Source organism: Garra rufa, chromosome 1 (assembly GCF_049309525.1).
Source record: "Garra rufa chromosome 1, GarRuf1.0, whole genome shotgun sequence".
NCBI classification, from domain to species: domain Eukaryota; kingdom Metazoa; phylum Chordata; class Actinopteri; order Cypriniformes; family Cyprinidae; genus Garra; species Garra rufa.
This window is the reverse complement of record NC_133361.1, coordinates 103791307-103814378: the sequence shown is the minus strand read 5'-3', so window position 1 is coordinate 103814378 and position 23072 is coordinate 103791307. Positions and strand designations below refer to the sequence as shown.

General features: G+C 45.2%; 10 non-coding genes and 1 pseudogene across 10 annotated transcripts; 10 read left to right on the top strand and 1 right to left on the bottom strand.

Annotated features, from left to right (window-relative positions):
* LOC141341157 (uncharacterized) overlaps positions 1-23072 on the bottom strand; it is a 210595-nt pseudogene that overhangs the window by 91746 nt on the left and 95777 nt on the right.
* On the top strand, positions 455-536 carry trnal-aag (transfer RNA leucine (anticodon AAG)). Its single transcript has one exon. It is a non-coding gene; the product is annotated as a tRNA-Leu (tRNA).
* Positions 1589-1670, top strand: trnal-uag (transfer RNA leucine (anticodon UAG)). Its single transcript has one exon. It is a non-coding gene; the product is annotated as a tRNA-Leu (tRNA).
* Positions 2702-2783, top strand: trnal-aag (transfer RNA leucine (anticodon AAG)). The gene has a single exon. It is a non-coding gene; the product is annotated as a tRNA-Leu (tRNA).
* On the top strand, positions 3741-3822 carry trnal-uag (transfer RNA leucine (anticodon UAG)). The gene has a single exon. It is a non-coding gene; the product is annotated as a tRNA-Leu (tRNA).
* On the top strand, positions 4854-4935 carry trnal-aag (transfer RNA leucine (anticodon AAG)). The gene has a single exon. It is a non-coding gene; the product is annotated as a tRNA-Leu (tRNA).
* trnal-uag (transfer RNA leucine (anticodon UAG)) lies at positions 5937-6018 on the top strand. Its single transcript has one exon. It is a non-coding gene; the product is annotated as a tRNA-Leu (tRNA).
* Positions 7051-7132, top strand: trnal-aag (transfer RNA leucine (anticodon AAG)). Its single transcript has one exon. It is a non-coding gene; the product is annotated as a tRNA-Leu (tRNA).
* trnal-uag (transfer RNA leucine (anticodon UAG)) lies at positions 8134-8215 on the top strand. Its single transcript has one exon. It is a non-coding gene; the product is annotated as a tRNA-Leu (tRNA).
* On the top strand, positions 9249-9330 carry trnal-aag (transfer RNA leucine (anticodon AAG)). The gene has a single exon. It is a non-coding gene; the product is annotated as a tRNA-Leu (tRNA).
* trnal-uag (transfer RNA leucine (anticodon UAG)) lies at positions 10380-10461 on the top strand. The gene has a single exon. It is a non-coding gene; the product is annotated as a tRNA-Leu (tRNA).

Sequence of the window (23072 nt, the reverse complement as noted above, 5' to 3'; positions counted from 1 at the left end):
GTGGCTGATTGGTCTAAGGCGCTGGATTAAGGCCCCAGTCTCTTCGGGGGCGTGGGTTTGAATCCCACTACTGCCAAGACAGGGTTTCGGAAGGCTATTGTGACAGAGTCTGCCAAGACAGAGTTTCTGAAACCTACACAAAAAAAAAACGTTCTTTGTCCCCACTCCAGAGGCTTTGCAAAGAAGGTCTGTCGGCCAATGTTTTCTCTATCTTTGGGGTGGGGGAAGAGGGCAGAAAAGGGCCCACGGAGGTGAACATTCCAGGGTAGTGTGGCCGAGAGGTCTAAGGTGTTCAATTTAGGCTCCAGTCTCCTCTGGGGCGTGGGTTCAAATCCCATTGCTGCCAGCAGCCATTTTAACCAAGGCAGGGAGGCCCTCTAACCCGCTTGGGAGCGGGCTTGTTTTACGCAAACAGGATTAGACTGGAGCCGTTCTGCACCATGCACCATGACATGGTAGCGTGGCCGAGCGGTCTAAGGCGCTGGATTAAGGCTCCAGTCTCTTCGGGGGCGTGGGTTCGAATCCCACCGCTGCCAGAGAAGTCTTTTGGAAAGCTTCTGAGGCTGCTAAGCGACTGGAGAAGTGACGCTGCATGCTCATCCAAACTAAGCCGCTTTCGCATTCTTTGCAATTTAGCAAAGTCAGTGCTGGAAGCTTGTCCCAGCCTCTGCTCCATTCCAACAGAGGCCCACCAATAATTTACAATCATAGGAGAGGTGCAATAAAAAACAAACAAACAAACAACTCAACGAATTTAAAAATTATATTAATGAAAAACAATGAGTAGTCTACAAGAATGGAGACAGCCAATGTAACTCATGGAAAGTTTTGGGTGAAATAACAGCTGCCTGATCATTTTGATTTTAAATGCAACACAGCTGGCTATCGTTTTCACATAAGCCCCAAAGGCCTTGATTAGCAGATTCAGGTGTGCTTGATCAGAGATGGACCTCCACTCCACAGGAAGGGGGCCACCAGGAGTAGGACTGCATACGCTGTATTAAGGATGCCTTTACGGCGGCGAATTACAAGGCATCAGCTTGTGGCGAAGCGCAACCCAAATACAGCGACGATGATCCCTACACCGCTGTTCTGCTCTCCAGAGCAAATACAGAGCGGTGACACTCTCGATAAATGACCGATCAACAACAGACATCTTGTAAAAAGATGGCTGCCAACGGGGTTCGAAACTTTTTGAAACTTTCGCCTCTGACGCACCTGACGGGCGTAATTTTCGCTTCAAACTTTTGTTTTTATGCGCGTCCATTTCGCTCTTGACGGGCGAATTAACACAAAGTGGTCACGCGTATAAATAGAAGCGGCAGGTGCGAATTTAGACGCGTATTCGCGTTTGGTGTGAACGTAGCATAAGGCGCTGGATTAAGGCTCCAGTTTCTTCGGGGGTGTGGGTTTGAATCCCACTGCTGCCAAGACAGAGTTTTGGAAGGCTATTGTGCGTACGCAAAAAAAAAAGGTTCTTTGCCCGCATTCCAGAGGCTTTGCATAGAAGGTCTGGCGGCCGACGTTCTCTCTATGTTTGGGGCGGGGGAAGAGGGCAGAAAACGGCCCACGAAAGTGCAAGTCCCAGGGTAGCGTGGCCGAGTGGTCTAAGGCGCTGGATTTAGGTTCCAGTCTCTTCGGGGGCGTGGGTTCGAATCCCATCGCTGCCAGCAGCCATTTTAACCAAGGCAGGGAGGCCCTCTAACCCGCTTGGCAGCGGGAATATTTCACGCAAACAGCATCAGACTGCAGCAGTTCTGCAGAGTAAGTATTAGGGAGGCCGTTCCACCTGTCGAAGAGACCCTTGGAGCGCAACCCGACGAGGTAGCATGGCCGCGCGGTCCAATGCTACGTACACACCAAACGGGAATATGCGTCTGGTCCGAGTGTCTAGTTCGCACGAATGGCGCGAATTGAGCGTCTGGCGCGTTAAGCGCGAATCTTGTCGCGTCTGACAAGAATTCGCGTCTGCTGCCCGAGGTGAAAATTCTGAACTTCTGCGTCAATTCGCGCCGCGTTAACCAATCAGGAGCCTGCTTGATGCTGACCCCCACTCCACAGGAAGGGGGCCACCAGGAGTAGGACTGCATACGCCTGTATAAAGGATGCCTTTACGGCGGCGAATTACAAGGCATCAGCTTGCGGCGAAGCGCGACAAGAAAAAAAAAAGGGCCCACGAAGGTGAATGTGCCAGGGTAGCGTGGCTGAGTGGTCTAAGGCGCTGGATTAAGGCCCCAGTCTCTTCGGGGGCGTGGGTTTGAATCCCACTACTGCCAAGACAGGGTTTCGGAAGGCTATTGTGACAGAGTCTGCCAAGACAGAGTTTCTGAAACCTACACACAAAAAAAAAACGTTCTTTGTCCCCACTCCAGAGGCTTTGCAAAGAAGGTCTGTCGGCCGATGTTTTCTCTATCTTTGGGGTGGGGGAAGAGGGCAGAAAAGGGCCCACGGAGGTGAACATTCCAGGGTAGTGTGGCCGAGAGGTCTAAGGCGTTCAATTTAGGCTCCAGTCTCCTCTGGGGCGTGGGTTCAAATCCCATTGCTGCCAGCAGCCATTTTAACCAAGGCAGGGAGGCCCTCTAACCCGCTTGGGAGCGGGCTTGTTTTACGCAAACAGGATTAGACTGGAGCCGTTCTACAGAGTCAGTATTAGGGAGGCCGTTTGACCTGTCGTAAAGACCCTTGGAACGCACAATAACAAGGTAGCGTGGCCGAGCGGTCTAAGGCGCTGGATTAAGACTCCAGTCTCTTCGGAGACGTGGGTTCGAATCCCACCGCTACCAGAGAAGTCTTTTGGAAAGCTTCTGAGGCTGCTAAGCGACTGGAGAAGTGACGCTGCATGCTCATCCAAACTAAGCCGCTTTCGCATTCTTTGCAATTTAGCAAAGTCAGTGCTGGAAGCTTGTCCCAGCCTCTGCTCCATTCCAAAAGAGGCCCACCAATAATTTACAATCATAGGAGAGGTGCAATAAAAAACAAACAAACAAACAACTCAACGAATTTAAAAATTATATTAATGAAAAACAATGAGTAGTCTACAAGAATGGAGACAGCCAATGTAACTCATGGAAAGTTTTGGGTGCTATCGTTTTCACATAAGCCCCAAAGGCCTTGATTAGCGGATTCAGGTGTGCTTGATCAGAGATGGACCTCCACTCCACAGGAAGGGGGCCACCAGGAGTAGGACTGCATACGCTGTATTAAGGATGCCTTTACGGCGGCGAATTACAAGGCATCAGCTTGTGGCGAAGCGCAACCCAAATACAGCGACGATGATCCCTACACCGCTGTTCTGCTCTCCAGAGCAAATACAGAGCGGTGACACTCTCGATAAATGATCGATCAACAACAGACATCTTGTAAAAAGATGGCTGCCAACGGGGTTCGAAACTTTTTGAACCTTTCGCCTCTGACGCACCTGACGCGCGTAATTTTCGCTTCAAACTTTTGTTTTTATGCGCGTCCATTTTGCTCTTGACGGGCGAATTAACACAAAGTGGTCACGCGTATAAATAGAAGCGGCAGGTGCGAATTTAGGCTCCAGTTTCTTCGGGGGTGTGGGTTTGAATCCCACTGCTGCCAAGACAGAGTTTTGGAAGGCTATTGTGCGTACGCAAAAAAAAAAGGTTCTTTGCCCGCATTCCAGAGGCTTTGCATAGAAGGTCTGGCGGCCGACGTTCTCTCTATGTTTGGGGCGGGGGAAGAGGGCAGAAAACGGCCCACGAAAGTGCAAGTCCCAGGGTAGCGTGGCCGAGTGGTCTAAGGCGCTGGATTTAGGCTCCAGTCTCTTCGGGGGCGTGGGTTCGAATCCCATCGCTGCCAGCAGCCATTTTAACCAAGGCAGGGAGGCCCTCTAACCCGCTTGGCAGCGGGAATATTTCACGCAAACAGCATCAGACTGCAGCAGTTCTGCAGAGTAAGTATTAGGGAGGCCGTTCCACCTGTCGAAGAGACCCTTGGAGCGCAACCCGACGAGGTAGCATGGCCGCGCGGTCCAATGCTACGTACACACCAAACGGGAATATGCGTCTGGTCCGAGTGTCTAGTTCGCGCGAATGGCGCGAATTGAGCGTCTGGCGCGTTAAGCGCGAATCTTGTCGCGTCTGACAAGAATTCGCGTCTGCTGCCCGAGGTGAAAATTCTGAACTTCTGCGTCAATTCGCGCCGCGTTAACCAATCAGGAGCCTGCTTGATGCTGACCCCCACTCCACAGGAAGGGGGCCACCAGGAGTAGGACTGCATACGCCTGTATAAAGGATGCCTTTACGGCGGCGAATTACAAGGCATCAGCTTGCGGCGAAGCGCGACAAGAAAAAAAAAAGGGCCCACGAAGGTGAATGTGCCAGGGTAGCGTGGCTGATTGGTCTAAGGCGTTTGATTAAGGCCCCAGTCTTTTCGGGGGCGTGGGTTTGAATCCCACTACTGCCAAGACAGAGTTTCGGAAGGCTATTGTGACAGAGTCTGCCAAGACAGAGTTTCGGAAACCTACACACAAAAAAAAAACGTTCTTTGTCCCCACTCCAGAGGCTTTGCAAAGAAGGTCTGTCGGCCGATGTTTTCTCTATCTTTGGGGTGGGGGAAGAGGGCAGAAAAGGGCCCACGGAGGTGAACATTCCAGGGTAGTGTGGCCGAGAGGTCTAAGGCGTTCAATTTAGGCTCCGGTCTCCTCGGGGGTGTGGGTTCAAATCCCGTTGCTGCCAGCAGCCATTTTAACCAAGGCAGGGAGGCCCTCTAACCCGCTTGGGAGCGGGCTTGTTTTACGCAAACAGGATTAGACTGGAGCCGTTCTGCAGAGTCAGTATTAGGGAGGCCGTTTGACCTGTCGTAAAGACCCTTGGAACGCACCATGACAAGGTAGCGTGGCCGAGCGGTCTAAGGCGCTGGATTAAGGCTCCAGTCTCTTCGGGGGCGTGGGTTCGAATCCCACCGCTGCCAGAGAAGTCTTTTGGAAAGCTTCTGAGGCTGCTAAGCGACTGGAGAAGTGACGCTGCATGCTCATCCAAACTAAGCCGCTTTCGCATTCTTTGCAATTTAGCAAAGTCAGTGCTGGAAGCTTGTCCCAGCCTCTGCTCCATTCCAACAGAGGCCCACCAATAATTTACAATCATAGGAGAGGTGCAATAAAAAACAAACAAACAACTCAACGAATTTAAAAATTATATTAATGAAAAACAATGAGTAGTCTACAAGAATGGAGACAGCCAATGTAACTCATGGAAAGTTTTGGGTGCTATCGTTTTCACATAAGCCCCAAAGGCCTTGATTAGCGGATTCAGGTGTGCTTGATCAGAGATGGACCTCCACTCCACAGGAAGGGGGCCACCAGGAGTAGGACTGCATACGCTGTATTAAGGATGCCTTTACGGCGGCGAATTACAAGGCATCAGCTTGTGGCGAAGCGCAACCCAAATACAGCGACGATGATCCCTACACCGCTGTTCTGCTCTCCAGAGCAAATACAGAGCGGTGACACTCTCGATAAATGATCGATCAACAACAGACATCTTGTAAAAAGATGGCTGCCAACGGGGTTCGAAACTTTTTGAACCTTTCGCCTCTGACGCACCTGACGCGCGTAATTTTCGCTTCAAACTTTTGTTTTTATGCGCGTCCATTTTGCTCTTGACGGGCGAATTAACACAAAGTGGTCACGCGTATAAATAGAAGCGGCAGGTGCGAATTTAGACGCGTATTCGCGTTTGGTGTGAACGTAGCATAAGGCGCTGGATTAAGGCTCCAGTTTCTTCGGGGGTGTGGGTTTGAATCCCACTGCTGCCAAGACAGAGTTTTGGAAGGCTATTGTGCGTACGCAAAAAAAAAAGGTTCTTTGCCCGCATTCCAGAGGCTTTGCATAGAAGGTCTGGCGGCCGACGTTCTCTCTATGTTTGGGGCGGGGGAAGAGGGCAGAAAACGGCCCACGAAAGTGCAAGTCCCAGGGTAGCGTGGCCGAGTGGTCTAAGGCGCTGGATTTAGGCTCCAGTCTCTTCGGGGGCGTGGGTTCGAATCCCATCGCTGCCAGCAGCCATTTTAACCAAGGCAGGGAGGCCCTCTAACCCGCTTGGCAGCGGGAATATTTCACGCAAACAGCATCAGACTGCAGCAGTTCTGCAGAGTAAGTATTAGGGAGGCCGTTCCACCTGTCGAAGAGACCCTTGGAGCGCAACCCGACGAGGTAGCATGGCCGCGCGGTCCAATGCTACGTACACACCAAACGGGAATATGCGTCTGGTCCGAGTGTCTAGTTCGCGCGAATGGCGCGAATTGAGCGTCTGGCGCGTTAAGCGCGAATCTTGTCGCGTCTGACAAGAATTCGCGTCTGCTGCCCGAGGTGAAAATTCTGAACTTCTGCGTCAATTCGCGCCGCGTTAACCAATCAGGAGCCTGCTTGATGCTGACCCCCACTCCACAGGAAGGGGGCCACCAGGAGTAGGACTGCATACGCCTGTATAAAGGATGCCTTTACGGCGGCGAATTACAAGGCATCAGCTTGCGGCGAAGCGCGACAAGAAAAAAAAAAGGGCCCACGAAGGTGAATGTGCCAGGGTAGCGTGGCTGATTGGTCTAAGGCGTTGGATTAAGGCCCCAGTCTTTTCGGGGGCGTGGGTTTGAATCCCACTACTGCCAAGACAGAGTTTCGGAAGGCTATTGTGACAGAGTCTGCCAAGACAGAGTTTCGGAAACCTACACAAAAAAAAAAAAACGTTCTTTGTCCCCACTCCAGAGGCTTTGCAAAGAAGGTCTGTCGGCCGATGTGTTCTCTATCTTTGGGGTGGGGGAAGAGGGCAGAAAAGGGCCCACGGAGGTGAACATTCCAGGGTAGTGTGGCCGAGAGGTCTAAGGCGTTCAATTTAGGCTCCGGTCTCCTCGGGGGTGTGGGTTCAAATCCCGTTGCTGCCAGCAGCCATTTTAACCAAGGCAGGGAGGCCCTCTAACCCGCTTGGGAGCGGGCTTGTTTTACGCAAACAGGATTAGACTGGAGCCGTTCTGCAGAGTCAGTATTAGGGAGGCCGTTTGACCTGTCGTAAAGACCCTTGGAACGCACCATGACAAGGTAGCGTGGCCGAGCGGTCTAAGGCGCTGGATTAAGGCTCCAGTCTCTTCGGGGGCGTGGGTTCGAATCCCACCGCTGCCAGAGAAGTCTTTTGGAAAGCTTCTGAGGCTGCTAAGCGACTGGAGAAGTGACGCTGCATGCTCATCCAAACTAAGCCGCTTTCGCATTCTTTGCAATTTAGCAAAGTCAGTGCTGGAAGCTTGTCCCAGCCTCTGCTCCATTCCAACAGAGGCCCACCAATAATTTACAATCATAGGAGAGGTGCAATAAAAAACAAACAAACAACTCAACGAATTTAAAAATTATATTAATGAAAAACAATGAGTAGTCTACAAGAATGGAGACAGCCAATGTAACTCATGGAAAGTTTTGGGTGCTATCGTTTTCACATAAGCCCCAAAGGCCTTGATTAGCGGATTCAGGTGTGCTTGATCAGAGATGGACCTCCACTCCACAGGAAGGGGGCCACCAGGAGTAGGACTGCATACGCTGTATTAAGGATGCCTTTACGGCGGCGAATTACAAGGCATCAGCTTGTGGCGAAGCGCAACCCAAATACAGCGACGATGATCCCTACACCGCTGTTCTGCTCTCCAGAGCAAATACAGAGCGGTGACACTCTCGATAAATGATCGATCAACAACAGACATCTTGTAAAAAGATGGCTGCCAACGGGGTTCGAAACTTTTTGAAACTTTCGCCTCTGACGCACCTGACGCGCGTAATTTTCGCTTCAAACTTTTGTTTTTATGCGCGTCCATTTCGCTCTTGACGGGCGAATTAACACAAAGTGGTCACGCGTATAAATAGAAGCGGCAGGTGCGAATTTAGACGCGTATTCGCGTTTGGTGTGAACGTAGCATAAGGCGCTGGATTAAGGCTCCAGTTTCTTCGGGGGTGTGGGTTTGAATCCCACTGCTGCCAAGACAGAGTTTTGGAAGGCTATTGTGCGTACGCAAAAAAAAAAGGTTCTTTGCCCGCATTCCAGAGGCTTTGCATAGAAGGTCTGGCGGCCGACGTTCTCTCTATGTTTGGGGCGGGGGAAGAGGGCAGAAAACTGCCCACGAAAGTGCAAGTCCCAGGGTAGCGTGGCCGAGTGGTCTAAGGCGCTGGATTTAGGCTCCAGTCTCTTCGGGGGCGTGGGTTCGAATCCCATCGCTGCCAGCAGCCATTTTAACCAAGGCAGGGAGGCCCTCTAACCCGCTTGGCAGCGGGAATATTTCACGCAAACAGCATCAGACTGCAGCAGTTCTGCAGAGTAAGTATTAGGGAGGCCGTTCCACCTGTCGAAGAGACCCTTGGAGCGCAACCCGACGAGGTAGCATGGCCGCGCGGTCCAATGCTACGTACACACCAAACGGGAATATGCGTCTGGTCCGAATGTCTAGTTCGCGCGAATGGCGCGAATTGAGCGTCTGGCGCGTTAAGCGCGAATCTTGTCGCGTCTGACAAGAATTCGCGTCTGCTGCCCGAGGTGAAAATTCTGAACTTCTGCGTCAATTCGCGCCGCGTTAACCAATCAGGAGCCTGCTTGATGCTGACCCCCACTCCACAGGAAGGGGGCCACCAGGAGTAGGACTGCATACGCCTGTATAAAGGATGCCTTTACGGCGGCGAATTACAAGGCATCAGCTTGCGGCGAAGCGCGACAAGAAAAAAAAAAGGGCCCACGAAGGTGAATGTGCCAGGGTAGCGTGGCTGATTGGTCTAAGGCGCTGGATTAAGGCCCCAGTCTTTTCGGGGGCGTGGGTTTGAATCCCACTACTGCCAAGACAGAGTTTCGGAAGGCTATTGTGACAGAGTCTGCCAAGACAGAGTTTCGGAAACCTACACAAAAAAAAAAAAAACGTTCTTTGTCCCCACTCCAGAGGCTTTGCAAAGAAGGTCTGTCGGCCGATGTTTTCTCTATCTTTGGGGTGGGGGAAGAGGGCAGAAAAGGGCCCACGGAGGTGAACATTCCAGGGTAGTGTGGCCGAGAGGTCTAAGGCGTTCAATTTAGGCTCCGGTCTCCTCGGGGGCGTGGGTTCAAATCCCATTGCTGCCAGCAGCCATTTTAACCAAGGCAGGGAGGCCCTCTAACCCGCTTGGGAGCGGGCTTGTTTTACGCAAACAGGATTAGACTGGAGCCGTTCTGCAGAGTCAGTATTAGGGAGGCCGTTTGACCTGTCGTAAAGACCCTTGGAACGCACCATGACAAGGTAGCGTGGCCGAGCGGTCTAAGGCGCTGGATTAAGGCTCCAGTCTCTTCGGGGGCGTGGGTTCGAATCCCACCGCTGCCAGAGAAGTCTTTTGGAAAGCTTCTGAGGCTGCTAAGCGACTGGAGAAGTGACGCTGCATGCTCATCCAAACTAAGCCGCTTTCGCATTCTTTGCAATTTAGCAAAGTCAGTGCTGGAAGCTTGTCCCAGCCTCTGCTCCATTCCAACAGAGGCCCACCAATAATTTACAATCATAGGAGAGGTGCAATAAAAAACAAACAAACAACTCAACGAATTTAAAAATTATATTAATGAAAAACAATGAGTAGTCTACAAGAATGGAGACAGCCAATGTAACTCATGGAAAGTTTTGGGTGAAATAACAGCTGCCTGATCATTTTGATTTTAAATGCAACACAGCTGGCTATCGTTTTCACATAAGCCCCAAAGGCCTTGATTAGCGGATTCAGGTGTGCTTGATCAGAGATGGACCTCCACTCCACAGGAAGGGGGCCACCAGGAGTAGGACTGCATACCCTGTATTAAAGATGCCTTTACGGCAGCGAATTACAAGGCATCAGCTTGTGGCGAAGCACAACCCAAATACAGCGACGATGATCCCTACACCGCTGTTCTGCTCTCCAGAATAAATACAGAGCGGTGACACTCTCGATAAATGACCGATCAACAACAGACATCTTGTAAAAAGATGGCTGCCAACGGGGTTCGAAACTTTTTGAAACTTTCGCCTCTGACGCACCTGACGCGCGTAATTTTCGCTTCAAACTTTTGTTTTTATGCGCGTCCATTTCGCTCTTGACGGGCGAATTAACACAAAGTGGTCACGCGTATAAATAGAAGCGGCAGGTGCGAATTTAGACGCGTATTCGCGTTTGGTGTGAACGTAGCATAAGGCGCTGGATTAAGGCTCCAGTTTCTTCGGGGGTGTGGGTTTGAATCCCACTGCTGCCAAGACAGAGTTTTGGAAGGCTATTGTGCGTACGCAAAAAAAAAAAGGTTCTTTGCCCGCATTCCAGAGGCTTTGCATAGAAGGTCTGGCGGCCGACGTTCTCTCTATATTTGGGGCGGGGGAAGAGGGCAGAAAACGGCCCACGAAAGTGCAAATCCCAAGGTAGCGTGGCCGAGTGGTCTAAGGCGCTGGATTTAGGCTCCAGTCTCTTCGGGGGCGTGGGTTCGAATCCCATCGCTGCCAGCAGCCATTTTAACCAAGGCAGGGAGGCCCTCTAACCCGCTTGGCAGCGGGATTATTTCACGCAAACAGGATTAGACTGCAGCCGTTCTGCATAGTCAGTATTACGGAGGCCGTTCCACCTGTCGAAGAGACCCTTGGAGCGCAACCCGATGAGGTAGCATGGCCGAGCGGTCTAATGCTACGTTCACACCAAATGCGAATATGCTTCTGGTCCGAGTGATTTCAATGTTAAGTCAATGGTAAGACGTGTTTACACGCGCGTGGAGTTCTTTCGGCGCGAATTGAGCGTCTGGTGCGTTAAGCGCGAATTTTGCTTTTTTGTGAATCACGAGTTTGAAACGAATTGGCGTCTGCTGCCTGAGCTTCTGCGTCAATTCGCGCCCGCGTTAACGGATCTCAGAATCAGAATCAGAATGAGCTTTATTGCCAAGTATGCTTGCGCATACAAGGAATTTGTTTCAGTGTTATTAGCTTCCAGTACACAGAGACGCACAGGCAATAAAATAAGAGAATAAGAAAAATACACATATGTAAGCATAAATCAGGGGTCTCAAACTCCAATTGCGGCCCGCAGGAAGATAGTTTGTGGCCTCCGCCTTAATATGAAAGTTTAATGTTACTGCGGCCCGCGAGTTTGATGTGTATGGGATTTTACAGTGTTGTGTGCAGGGCTGAGCGAACCTACCAATCACGGTGGGGTTTATGGCTTTTGGGGGTGGTCATCGGCAGGGCTTGAAGCAAGCAGAGAAACATTTCTCAATGAGTGAAATTTACAGTAGCGTTGCCATGGAGGGTTTTCTTTCATGCCTGGCTGGCTGCCTCATTTCTATTGGGCACACGCAGATATTTGTCCCAGCGCGCTGCATTCACAACACTTTAAAAAGTTTTTTAAGATGCTACCCAGCGGGACATTATAACAAAGAAAACAGGAACACAGACAAGGAGACAGTAGCCTCAGCACAATGTAAAAACGGTGTTTTTATATTGAAACTCCAAATAAATGAGGTTCAAACAGTAATAACGAACGTGCGTGTTTATTTTAGCAATTCCGTCAGTGAACAAGCACAAAACGCTAAAATAAATCAGTGTAAAAATAGGACTAAGTGTTAAATAGGCTATTAAACAAACATTCGTTGCAAAAATTCCTAACAACCTCGACAGCGCATCAGAATACTGGCCGAGTTCTCTTTCTCTTCCCCATCACACAGCTGCTGTTTTTAATAGCAAAGTAATTGCATTTATTTTCGTTTCTTTAGTTTATAAAGTTAATTTAGAAATCCATAAATATAAAAGCGCTATGTTAAACTTTTTTTTTTTAATTTTTGTTCATAAAGGTAAGAGTAATACATTGATTTTAAATTATTACTTCACTACTAAAACGAAATCATTCAAATCGAAAACAAAACTCTTTCATTAGCTATAGGCCTAATCCATAAAGATACATTTAAGCGCGTCCAGTGAGCAGATGCCGAGTCACAATCGTCAACTTCATATTTGCAACACTGACTCAGAAAATACTAGTTTATTAATAAATAATTCGAAGAGGAAGAGCTGCCAGGTCTCTAGCAGCAAGGAGTAGGCAAGAGAAGCCATGTTCAGAACAACTTTCATAGTTCTGTCTGTTTGTAGTCTTGGTTTATCCCATTGTATTCCCCCATCGATCTGTCTGCATTGGTTTTGCCCTCATCACCGTTATCTGTGTCACCTGTCTGTCATTATGAGTTAAGCCTTATAAGCATGTCTTTGAGTTCCTCACTTTGTCGGTCGTTGCTCATGTTTTACGTTTGGTGTGTGGAAGTTCTGCGTATTCCTGATCTGTCAGTTCCTTGGATTATATTAAAAGACTTTGTATTTGTTATATCGTGTCTCGTCTCGTCTCATCCAGCACCGCACCGTAACAGTAAACGACCGACCTAAAACGTTTTCCCCTGCTTTTTTTCCCCGTTTTTCTCAGTGTTTATTTTTGTTTATCATGGATAACCCCGCCGTCCTCATCATTCTCCTGGAGCAGGGGGAGCGCTCTCTCGAGGATCACACAAGAGACTTTGTGCGACTCATCCCATACACACACTACCCGGACAGCTGCCTGTGCACATTCTATCGCAAAGGACTCAACAACTCCACCAAAGCGCGGCTGTCCGGGGAGGGTCCTCGAGAGAGCATCGCCGAGTACATCAAGTGGGTGCTGGTGTCCAGCAGAACTTCGTCGACCGCGGAGAATGACACCAGCCCCACTTCAGACCCAGAGCCCAGCCAAACATCACCCCGACATGCGGAGTGTGAGCCCGATTTCACCGCGGAGGAACCTGAGCCGCGAGCGACAGAGTCAGAGTCCTGCACGTCGGCTCAGGTGCATGAGCCGGCATCTACATCCGCGACGGTGGATAGCAACGTGGAGCAAGGGAGGGCAATGGAGAGCCCTGCCCACTGCAACACCGCTGGGGGTGAGCTGGAAGACAACTCTGGGGATTTGATAGATTTTTTTTCGGATATTATGGACAATAACTCTGGTGATTTAATTGACTTAAATACAGAAATACCTCCCTGTCATGTCCAACCTGTCTGTCAGAAATTCCCACCCACCCCCCCTCTTCTGTTCATGTCTCTGTCCGTCTGGCCACCGCTGTCCCCTGTCAGCCCCTCTGCTCACCCTCAGCCCATCATCAGTGCAGTGGGCTCGCCGCAGGGCTGCCAGTCAACATCGGTGTCATGGCTGGAGGATCCCTCAGCTCCGCCTCCAGCCTCAGAGTCCAGATCTCCACCGCGGCCCTCCGACCCTGCGGCTCCACCACGGCTCTCGACATCCTCCTCTCCACCGTCGCCCGTCAGTCCACCAGCTCCACCGGGCTCCATCGTCTCTCCGGCTCCGCCCTGGTCAGTCGTCGTCCCTCCATCACCTCAGGACTCTGCTCCTCCGGCTGTGCCTTGTCGCGCCGTCCCACCGGCTCCTTCGGACTCCTCCCTCCCTTCGGCACAGCCTCCATCCTCTGTCGCTCCGGCTCCGCCGCGGACTTCCGGAACTCCGCCTCCGCCTCGGTCGTCAGAGCCTTCAGTTCCGCCTTGGCCCTCCGGATCCGCGGTGTCGCCCCGGATCTTCGGCTCTCCATCTCCGCCTCGGGCTCCTCTACCAGCTGCTCCGCCTCTGTCAGTCGGCCCCCTGGAGTCGGCGGTCCTTCCTCCACCATGGCTCCTCCCTCCGTCGGCTCCACCGTGGGCCGTCATCATGGCTGTGGTCTGGGTCTGTCTCTTCTGCTCCGGGTCCCTCCTGTCTGTTCCCTGGCTCCTCCCACCGTCGTCGCCCCCCTGGACTGTCTTGTCTAACCCTTGGATTCTTGTTTTGGTCCCCCTCCCGGGGTTGCGTCCTCCACCTAAGCCTCCTCCATGGACTCTGTTTTTCTGTTTTGCTGCCCCTCTAGTCTGTTTTCTGTTTCTGTTTTGTACGGCGCGAGGACGCGCCTATGCGGAGGGGGGCGTAATGTCATAGTTCTGTCTGTTTGTAGTCTTGGTTTATCCCATTGTATTCCCCCATCGATCTGTCTGCATTGGTTTTGCCCTCATCACCGTTATCTGTGTCACCTGTCTGTCATTATGAGTTAAGCCTTATAAGCATGTCTTTGAGTTCCTCACTTTGTCGGTCGTTGCTCATGTTTTACGTTTGGTGTGTGGAAGTTCTGCGTATTCCTGATCTGTCAGTTCCTTGGATTATATTAAAAGACTTTGTATTTGTTATATCGTGTCTCGTCTCGTCTCATCCAGCACCGCACCGTAACAACAACAGTCTTCTTCTGAACAGTTCTTCAATGTTTCATGTTCCGAAGGTTAAAGGTTAAAGAATTGTTAATACAGACTTTTGAATCTGAATACAGCAGATATAGAACATTGAAGAAACCGCATATAGTCGCTGACTAGCGCAATCTAATTATTATTATTATTGTTATTATTAATTTCATTATTATTAAGTACTGATTGATTGATTTTTCTTATTAATTCTTAATTTATTTATATTTTCCATCTTATTTTGTTAAAAAAATTAAAATTAAATTTGAGAAGATTGACAATTTTTTAACAAAGCTTTTCTTGTGGAAGACCTGATGCGGCCCAGCCTCACCCAGACTCTGCCTCCAGCGGCCCCCAGATAAATTGAGTTTGATACCCCTGGCATAAATAGACCAAAAATAAAAATAGTAAATAATAATAATAATTGGTAAAAAATTGACAATAAATATGTATGTACAGTTGTGCTATAGGTGATGGAATACAGGGATGTGTTAGGTTGGAGGTGGTAGCAGTAGATAAAGTCAGATTATTCCACACATTTTTGCACATTTTAACTGTTCAAAAGGTGGATTGCATGGGGGAAAAAACTGTTCACGCGTCTGGCTCTGTAGCGCCAACCGGATGGTAAGAGTTCAAAGAGGGGATGACTTGGATGTGAGGGGTCCAAAGTGATTTTCTGATCTCTTTTCCTCACTCTGTATGTGTACAGTTCTTGAAGGGTGGGCAGGGGAGCACCAATAATCCTCTCAGCAGACCGAACTATATAAACTCCTGTTTACTAGACAGGCGCTTTGACCAACTAAGCCTTTTTTTTTAATTCAATGTACGCTGAGAACAGGAGGCCTCAAAATGGTTTCTGCTGTCCGAGGGCAACACTGCGCAGTATGGGCTTAACAAAATGCCAAAAAGCACAAATCAATGCGGTATCCATTGCGCCACAGAGCCCAAAACGGCAGCCAGCAGAGCCGAGTGAAGGCTGACCTTCCGGGTCTGTGGCCGTCCAACGGTAAGAGAGCGCGTGCTCTCTGTAGCGAATTTATCTCAAAAATGGAAATGTATATAAATAATTACAATTAATTTTTATTACTTATTACTTTATTACTAATTATTTATATCAGCCGCCAGTGGTAACTGTAGCGGAATTAAATCGCCATCAATTAATCTGTTCGTCTAGCAAACATTCAGGGTAATTTCATATCAACTCCAAGCAATGATATTTTCTTGGCCACAGAAAAATAACACTCTTACAGTATTAATGCATTAGAGCCTGTAGCTTGATCAGAAATCGTAAAGGGACATTAATTTGCAAGGCAGAATCAGAGACTGATTTCATTTGTGCACAAGAGTTTTATTAACTAACGACTAACATATAACTAATCTAAACAAACAAACATACAATCACTGTTACAGGGTAGGTTAGGAGGATGGCTAGAACAGTACAGGAAAAGGGGGGGTGAGGCTTAGTGGACCATCTGAAAGAACTATCAGTTTCTAACGCAAAGCGCGGCATGTGATAGCTTACACATAACCTCTGTTTAGTGGAAGAAACTATCCTTGCATTCGACCGAGAGTCTCGTGGAGCCTCTGGAGAAGTCCTGTATGGTTCCATTTGATGGCCGGAGTTGCAATTTCTTGAAACTCCAAGGTTGTTCTTGACTCTGTTAAGGTTAGGAGAGGTCTCTCTCCTGTGTAAGAATTTCAGAGGAACTGCAGGCCGCACTTCAGAGCTGGGGATCCAGAGACGACCAGGAGTGAAGATAGGGAGATGTCTGATCGTGGTCATTCTCATGATGATAAGTTCCATGGTTAGGTGAAAATGAACTCCAGTGCTGTTAGTCTAACTCTGCAGAGTCCACGCAGCTCTATATGTTGAGGCCCCCTCCTGGGGTCTGGGCTCAGTGGAGGCCCTCCACACAAGCTGCAATCTAGATTTTCAGAAAAACCTGGGCGGAACTGTGTGTGAGTCCTTTTATATTCTAGGAATAGTCACACCTCTCAAAGTGGACTTGACCAATAAGAGAGGCTGATATTCCAAGCGGGGGGTTTTGAAATGATGTGGACTTTTACGACCCCTTGTTTGAGAGCAAGGTATTTTGCATGTGGGTAAATTCATGTAAATCTACAAGGGATTCATGAAACTCTAATATGTTACATGTGTATCAACATAGCATTTTAGATCACCAAAATACGAATTCAGAGATACCAAACATGACCGTGTGGTTATACTACATAAAATTTATCTAAATCTATAGTAACACATGCATAAAAACATTACACAATACAAGATACATAAACCGCAATAATACACACAATGATTTGAGGCTGTGTGTGTGTTCATTCATAGGACGGTTTTCTTATGAATTAGGGAAGAGTCCATTTCAACAGGTCAAATGTCTCTCGTTTTTGTTGGTCTATCTGCATTCTTTTGCATCGTAAAACTGGTGTTATTAGCTAGTTGGCAAGGCAAGGCAAGACAAGTTTATTTATATAGCACATTTCATACACAATGGTAATTCAAAGTGCTGTACATAAGAGGAGTAAAAATCACAATAGCATAAAAATCATAGTCATAAAAATTGAAAATAATAATCACACAAACAGATTTAAGAACATATTGAAACTCGTGACCCACACTTTCACTTTTAGTTTACTTCAGCGTGCTCACACAGTCTTGCTGAGAAAGTTGCGGCAGCCTTCAGATAGGCAAACTGTACTTCGCCTTACCTGGTCTGCGCAATGTCTAGATAGACAAACTATACTTCGTCGTATCTACTTCAACAAATATTTAGACAGATAAACTATACTTCATCTTGTCTATTCACAGCGAACAGTAATCAGATAAACAAACTATACTTCATCTTACCTGATCAGAGACATCCACGCCGTGGACATCAAATTGTAAGAACATTTTAAATGATTTTAAAATTGATTTAAAAATAAATTAAAACAATAAAAACAGAGAATTTAAGAACATTTAAGATGATTTAAAAATTTGATTTTAAAATTAATTTGCACAGTAAAATGATTATACATAAAATAATGCAGTATGTTCGGACGTAGCACAGTGCTCATTCAATAAATGCACAACTAAACAGGTGAGTTTTGAGTCTGCATTTAAATGTGGCTAATGTATTAGCACATCTGATCTCTTCTGGAAGCTGAATCCAACTGCGGGCGGCATAATAGCTAAAAGCGGATTCCCCTTGTTTTGTGTGAACTCTTGATATTACTAACTGACTCGATCCTAGTGATCTGAGTTGTCTGTTAAGTTTGTATACAGTGAGCATATTTGCAATGTATGTAGGTCCTAGGCCATTGAGTGCTTTATAAACAAGTAAAAGTACTTTCAAATCTATACTAAACATAACTGGTAGCCAGTGTAAGGACCTGAGGACTGGTGTAATATGCTCAGATTTTTCGGTTCTAGTCAGAATCCTGGCAGCAGCGTTCTGAATGAGCTGCAGCTGTCTAATGGTCTTCTTGGGAAGGCCAGTGAGGAGACCATTACAATAGTCCACCCTGCTGGTAATAAAGGCATGATTTGGAAAATAAAACAGTCACCCAGAAGTTACATTAGTCAATTTAAATAGTGTGTATTATGTAGGATTTCAGCGTGAATCAGACAATTTAGGAGATTCGATTAGAAGTTAAAACACTTCTACAGACTCAAATTACACAAGAGGCCCCGTCATTAATCTGACGTTTGATAGCTGGCGCCAGTCAGCTTGAAGCAACCAAGTAACTAGAAGCTTAAAAATAAGAACTTGCAACATGAAACAAAAGGACCCGTGTAGATTGTCAAAGTTGGAGCAAATAACCAAGATTAATGGTCAAAGAAATGCACATCATGAACATCACATGAGTAAAGATCATTAGAGTTTGGTTGGTGGACCATCCCCCACACGCAGGACATGGACTGAAATTCCTTCCCTAACCTTTTGACTTCCAGCTCAGAGAACAGACCCTCACAGAACACATCCTTACGTATCACAGTATGGCAAAAGAAACTGCCATTGATATATATATAAATATATATATATGCACCTAAAATTATGCTAAAAGAACTTATGAGCAACTCATCATTTCTATGTATAACTTCCTATTCATATATGTAACCCATACATTTGCCTATTATGTTTTAATCACTTATTGTGTATGTCCCTTTTGATAACTATTAAGTAGTTTAATGGTTTATATTGGTGTTTGATATGCACGGTCTTGAAATGGCATTCTCGAAATGTTTCTGTAATTCAATTCTTTGTAAAATGTATTTTAGTCTTGTTATCGAAATCATGTCCAAATTTAACTTTGCCAAGAGCGGGAAAGTTGGGATCACGGGACTGATCAGAAAAATAGCCGCTTGACTCGGTTATATATTCTTACTGTCAGTTAACAAATTTACAAAAGAATTTAGCTTTGCTTCCCATATAGTAACAGAGACTGGGCCAAATCTGGCTTACATTCCACACTTGTCTTTTATTCACAGTCTTGACTGCAAAAGTTTGTGATTTGTTTTTATTTTTGTATTTGTTATATATTATAGATTCTGACAATTAAAAAAACAGGCTCCTGTATTCATGAAATCAATCACTATCTTTGTTCAAACACGGCAGTATATTAAAGTGCTGTTTTTGTGCGGTCTTTCATATTTTAGTAGCTATATACAACAAATCTACAGCGCTTCCATTAGGCTATTTTTTACGAAGCTGTCAACACTGTAAACTCTGACGACATGCAATCAGTTGATGAACACCCATTCATATATAGACTGTTATTCAATAATATGTATACAATTATTTTATTTACAAATTTTGTGTTTTCCCTGTTTTATTCATTTAATATTGTGAAACTGGTGCCATTGCTTTTTTTGTTTTAATTTTTTTCAAGAAAGAATTCAACCCCCCAAAATATGAAATAAATCCAGGCCTGTACATGATACAGATTTTTTGTTCCCAAATTGGTTTGGAAGAGTGGTTGAATAAACAATTAAACTGAACTTGTATGGCTGTATGACTGACAATTTAATTGATCACTGAGAGAGCACTGACTTGGTATGATGTTGGTTCAATAGAAAAATGAAATTTTTAAAAATAGCTTAGATGTAGTGAACTACTTTTGCCATGATGCTGTAGCTTAGCTTGCTACATTACCCAAGGCTGTAGCTTTAGCGTAGTTAAGCTTCATTTAATGAAGAGTAACTTAGCGTAGCTCACTACATTTTCCAAGTAGCTTGCCCATCACTGCTGTTAAGTGTGTACTTTTATTTGTCCACACTCACAAGAGAAACAGAACGCTGTGCTTTTTTTAGAATAAAGAAAACAAACAGGATAATTTCTCAGTTTTTTTTCTGTCTCCACGAACTGCTTTTAAGTTGCACCACCTAAATAATTCAAACTCAGTGAATACTCGGCACACAAACAGAAAAGTGGTTTTATGCTTTTAAACGAAGTAAGTTTTATCGAAAACAAATATTCTTTGATAAAGTAATCTACATGACACCAAGGAGATGTCTAGTCTATCCAGTTGCAAATAATTATATTTAATGTGATCCCACCCACGAGCTACGTCCCATTGAAATTCAAATTAGCCATGTGCTACAAGCGCGGCAAGGACCGGAGTATCTGTATGCGAGGAAACTACCACGTCACTGCAAAGAAAGCAATACGACTTTTCAAGTTCATCTTGGTTACTGTTCGTTTCTGAAAGAATACGTGCAGCGATGAATAAGACTTATATTTACCTCGATCAGAAGGATGCCATGTGACGCAAACCCAGCAGGAGGACACATTTGCATGAGTAAGTCTTTTATTTGCCTTCTTCCTTTCGCTGTTATTTTCTTTGACAAAACGTATACACATTTTACTAGTTAGACTTATTCCAAACTATAATTCCTGACTATATCAAATGGAACATTATGAAGTACGCTTGATCGCATTGCATCTCACACGATGCCATTAGGGTGTAAAAGTAATATGCGTGCTTACACTGAATGTATGTTTACATCACGTTTATTAGTAATATAGTGCTAAACAATAATTATTAGTTTCTCAGATATTACTTTTTGTTATTTAGTGATCTGAAACCTGCTCAACAGATGAATCCTGCTGTCTTTCCCTTGAGTCTCTTCAAACTGTTTTCCACTGAGAGTGCTGTACAAACTTCAGATGACAGATAAAAATACAGTACAAATACAAATATAAGTGTTTTAGCATACATGCTAATTATCAACACCTGTCCAAGGGAGGCTAGTTGTTAAAAAAACAACCCCCCCCCCCCCCCCCCCCAAAAAAAAAATAAAATAATAAGTTACAATACATTAAAAGAAATAGTAACAATAAAAATATTAGTAACAATACAAACAATAAAATAAGATACAAAAAATTATATTTACATACACAAGCCATAAAGCAAAAGCAACAGGATCAACCAATAACCCAATAATAGACTATTTATGTAAGCACAGCTGTTTTGTTTTTAACCATCGTTTGAGTCCTATATTAAAAGTATTCCCATTGTTTTGTAATTTTAAAGTAGCAGGTAAGGCATTCCACAGTGTTGGCCCCTTCAGAGAGAAAACAGACTGACCAAAAGAGGACTTATAATTTGGAACAAGACAGTCAGCACTAGTAGTGGCTCGTGTGTCTGCCCTACTAGAGCTTTGACGCCTACAGATTAATTCAGAAAACAGCAGTGATGCATGATCTTCAGACATTTAAAAACCAGTTTAAGGTAATTAAAATCAATGAAGCTATCAAAACTAATAAGGTTATGCTTTCTTAAAACATCACAATAATGCCATCGCATAGGTTTCTGGTCCATAACTTTTATTGCACGTTTGTATATTGAGACAATAGGCTTCAGTAAAGTTGGAGAGGCTTGCGACCATGATATAATGCAATATGATAAATGTGACAAAATCATTGCATGCATGTATAATTTTGCAGTTTGACAAGACAAATCCTTTCTAATAATAAGGAAACAATTTAGATTTGGTTTGACCTTCCTTCAAATATTCTTAACTTAACTAGCAAATTTTAAATTCTTATCCAATATTATGCCAAGATACTTGACTTCATTCACTACTTCTTAATATGCACCTTAAATACATCCCTTGCAGGCTTATTTCGTATGGAGAAGCATACAGAAGCTGTTTTCTTAACATTAAGAGTTAAATGTGACATCTCAAGCCATCTAGAAATTTTCTGCAATGCCTGAGTCAGATGCTCACCTGCCTAGCTAGGTGTTTTAGCAGACACATGGATGACAGAGTCATCCGCATACAACTGACAGTTGACACCCGGACAGCAGTTAGGTAGGTCATTTATATACACTGTAAACAACAATGGGCCAAGTACTGACCCTTGCGCTACTCCCAAGTTGTTTGCACACACAGGTGACCTCAACCCATTAACCCTAACACATTGCTGTCTCCCCCCAAATAGGACCCAAACCACTGTAAAGCTTCTGATGACATTGTAAACTGATTTAATTTATTTAATACAATGCTATGATTAATAGTGTCAAAGGCCTTCTTTAGGTCCAGGAACACTGCCACCACTACATTTCCTTTATCCAATGAGACTTTTATTTTGTCAAGCAAATAACAGTTAGCTATTTCAGTGGAATATTTATTTCTTAATCCGACCTGCTGTGGATGAAGCAACTGGTTAGACTCTAAATGTTCCACTAGTTGTTTGGCAACAATCTTTTCGAGAACTTTGGAAACTACAGGTAGAATAGCAATAGGCCTATAATTACTAACTACCTCCTTATCTCCCGATTTATAGACCGGTGTAATTATTGCTGTTTTCCAACTCTCTGGGAATGTTTTTGCTTGTATTGACAAATTTACTAAATAAGTAATTGGCTCCAACAGACAACTTTGGTATCTCTTGATTAATTCAGCGTGAATGTCATAGATGTCCTTAGACATAGAATTACGCACATTTGCAATCACTTTCTGAACCTTATCACGAAATACCTCTTTCACGAAATGCCTCATTACTATGAATCATATTACTACTAACTTGAAGAAAATTTATAGTAGAATGTTTTTGCCTATTTGAATTTGACAGTCTAATTATATGTGACCACAATTTAGAACTATTGCCACTGGCCTCCTCAATTAATTTGAAAAAATAATTAGTCTTAGCCTTTAGCAACACTGATACTACTTTATTCCTCAAGCCAGTGTAAATAAGATGGTCAGTATAAGATTTTGTTAATAATGACTTTTTAAGAGCAAGATCTCGCCTTTTAATAATCTGAAGAATATCACTGTTAAACCATGGAAGAGAGAATTTCTTAGGCCTACTCTTCCAGGTTTACGTATATTTACCTATTAATTCACTTAAAATAGAGGCAAAATTGCCTGCACTTTAATTTAAGTCTGACTCTTTAATAACCTTTTCCCAATTAACTTCCTTCAAGTCATGTTCAAAGTTAACTACTTTTGACTTGGGAATTCCTGTTGTTAAAATCTGATTTTCTGTTTTATTATGATGAGGTAAACGTTTTCTAGTTAATTTTCTTACGATCAGTGTCACATTATAGTCTGAAAGACAAGTAATAAGATTATATATTTTCATTACCTTCTCTGGTCTATTCGTGAAAATCAGATCTATAAAAGTTTCACTTTTTCTTGTGATTCGAGTGGTCAATTGTTTAAAATTACATTTCTCCATGCTTAATTTCAATTGTAATGTAATGTTTTTAACTATCCAATTAATATTAAAATCACCAGACATCATACATTCACAGCTGTTATCAACAAGAGAAAGAAGATTCTTTTGTTCATTATAAAACTTTACATCATGACATGAAGGATTATAAAG